General features: G+C 40.7%; 1 pseudogene; it reads right to left on the reverse strand.

Annotated features, from left to right (window-relative positions):
• Positions 1-257: 257 nt before the first annotated feature.
• LOC102875465 lies at positions 258-1,520 on the reverse strand (annotated as a pseudogene).
• Between the last annotated feature and the right edge of the window lie 1,717 nt (positions 1,521-3,237).

The raw sequence follows: 3,237 nt of genomic DNA on the forward strand, positions 1-3,237 counted from the left end.
GAAGAAAAAAAATGAGCCCATAAAAAAAAATAAAAATTTTATTTATAGGTTTAATTTGCTTTACAAGTGATTGCTATAGCAAGGATAGCCACATCTGCAACAATGCAAGATTGATATATGAGGACATTGATATGAAATGTCTATTTGCATTGTTAACAGAGGTTTCTATTCATGATGGAACATGCATTATAAATTTTGTTGCAAATTTAAAAGAGAAATAGTGAAGTATATAATAATAAGGAAGTAATCACCCCTATCTAAACGTCTTCTAAAGAACTTTCACTGGAGCTATTTCTTAGTGATGGTACTTTAGGAGTTTTAAAAGTATCATATTTCCATCGACGTCTAGTAAACAACCTTTCAATTATTCCTGGCATGTTATAGCCCTTCCTTAGAATGAAATCCTTAAAGGCAATTGTTATATAAACGTCTTCAAGAGTATCTGGGTCCTTCTCAAATCTTTTAAAACCTTCAGTGTCATTTGGGGCATTTGGGTCAAGTAAAGGTTCATCTTCTCTTAACTTTTCCCACATTTTGGGGGGCAGGTACCAAGCACCGTATCTTGTTTTCACATGCTTCTTTTTTTCACGCGACTTTCCTTCTTTGCATTTCTTGTTGGGTTTCAGTTCTGGGAATACAGACTTTGGTGGTTTTGGCTTAACTGATCCCTCAGTGAATATTACTGCTGGAGGAACGTGCGTTAGAGTCTTCATTTGGGCTGTGTCAACCTCTGGTTTGCAGTCCGCTTCAAAGTCAAACTGACTTGCGATGAAGTCTTCATTAATTTCTTCACATCCAAGAGACTTAGCCCACTCACAGAAGTCAGCAATTTTTTCGCATACGTTTCTTTGAGGAATCGAGGGTTCTGGCAAATTCTCTACTCTTAACATTTCATCAAGCCATTTATCAGGATGTGGCGTAGGATTCAACTTGGGAAGGTTCAACCTGGCTCTTACTGAAGGGGTTTTTGAAGCTCCAGTGTGTTTCTCTACTCTCCTCTTACCATCCTCGAGGTAAGCCCAAGTGTCTTTGAGCTGCTTATCAGGGTCCAGCACTTTCAGCACCCCTCGTAGGAGCTTTGGGGACATTCTGTCCTCCAGATTTGGACAGGAGGCCAATAAATTCTGCTTCACACGGGCTTCCATCTCCTCCACAAAGGCCTTCCGTTCTAGCTGAGATTGTGAGAGCCTGGAAAACAGGGCTGCTTTTTTTGAAAGCTTCTTCCGACAGCTTTTTGGGGCTGGTTTGGGAGTGTGTCGATTAATCAGGGGGAGGAAACTGTCCTTAGGGACCCGAGTAATCATCTCTGTGCAAGGTGGGCAGCCTCTCCTGAAGTCGTCTATCCCATCTTTAAGGAACACCCAATTCTGAGTGCCCAGGGAAGTACGGAACTTCAGCTTACCATTGGACTTTACCGAGAACTTGGAAGGCAATTTGTTCTTGTACCAAGGGCATTTGTCCAAGCCCAGGGGCCTGGGTTCCAGCCCATCAGGCGGGAGCCACGACTTCCGGTGGTCCATATTGGCCCTAGTCCCCTGCTCTGGGGCTTCCGTGTTTATTGTGCTAAGATTCTGGTTGCTGGGAGATCATGTGGCCAAGCCCAGGCATACTTAGAATTCTCAGAGCAAGGTTCCACAAGCCACCTACCAAACCCATAGCTTGTTCCTTTGTGTTATAGTGTCCATTTTGTGGATATAAGCAGTCAGGTTATACATCAACCTTTTCTTATATAAAATTTTTATTTTATACTGGTTTATGTACAGAGTTCACACTGTTTTTCACACTGGATCTTTTGCATTTCCCCAACCCACTCCTCCCTCCACACATCAAATTGTGCAATCCTAGTTGTTGTTATGTGCCATCAAGTCACCTGCAACAGCTCTGATGCCTGTCCTGTCCTGAGCCAGTCTGTCTCTGACAAACATATCCTCTATTCTGAGGACTGCTTCCTGGTCCAAGGAAAGTTTCACATAAGCACAATCAAGTGTTTTGGAATTCCTATTCTCCTCAAGACTAGCTACAATTTGTTGTGACCCACATAGTAAAATGCCTTTGCATAGTCAGTGAAACGCACAGACATTCCTTTAGTAATCTTTACTTTCTGCCAAGATCCATCTGACATTAATGATAATATCTCTAGTGCCATGACCTCTTCTAAACCCACCTTGTATTTCTGGTAGTTCTCTATCAATGTACTGTTACAGTCATTTTTGGATAATATTCAGCAGAATTTTGCTTTTGTGTGATATTAGTGATATTGTTCAATTATTTCCACACTCTGTTGGAGTGAGAATTTCGGTATTATACCTATATAGTGGTGTTTTTTAAATAATAAAATTGAATACCCATGCATGAAGATCTGAAAATGTTAAAATCAGCAAATTATGAGTTACAACATTGTATGTAAGATGACCCTCAAAAAATACTGTAAAAAATTCATTATAACTCATATATGTAGTAAATTAGATGGCTATTAGATGCTATTGAGTCGAGTATGATTCATAGCGAACCCATGAGCAGGCAACCTGAAGCAAGCCCTATCCTTTGCCATGCTCTTCATCTCTGAGACACTAGAGCTCATTGCTGAAGTCACAGTGTCAATCCATTTCATTGGAGCATCTTCCTCTCCTTCACTTACCTTCCACCTTTCCAAGCATGACGTCCCTTTCCAAGGAATGGCATTACCTCACTACATGTTCAAATTATGAAAGACAAAGCATCTTCATTCTTACCTCCAAGGAGCACTGTGGCTGCACCTTTTCCATGACATATATGTTTGTTCTTTTGGCAGTCCATGGGATATTTCTGTACTCTTCTCCAGCACCACAACTCAAAGGCAAACAAGTTGTGTCAACTGCATAAGGCAGGTTGTTAATGAGTCTTCCTCCAGTTCTGATGGCACAGTCTTCCTCATAATGTCTAGCTTCTAAAATGATTAATCTGCATAGATTGAACAGATATGGAGAAAAGATTCAGCCCTGATACACATCTTTCTTGATTTTAAACCATGAAGTGTTACCTTCTGACATCCATTTTGGTCTTTTCTTCCTCTTCTGTCTTTGTGATGACCGTTTGAACTCTTCCTGGATGATACATTTGACATCCTCCCACAACTCATCTGGTCTTCGCTCATTAGTGTTCAAGGCTTCAAACCTGTTTCTGAGATGATTTTGAAATTCAGGTGGGATGAAATCAAAGTCATATTTTGGCTCCTGTGGATTTGGTTTAATTTTCCTC

This window comes from Elephantulus edwardii, unplaced genomic scaffold, assembly GCF_000299155.1.
Source record: "Elephantulus edwardii isolate Elephantulus edwardi_28Jun2011 unplaced genomic scaffold, EleEdw1.0 scaffold00016, whole genome shotgun sequence".
Taxonomy (NCBI): Eukaryota; Metazoa; Chordata; class Mammalia; order Macroscelidea; family Macroscelididae; genus Elephantulus; species Elephantulus edwardii.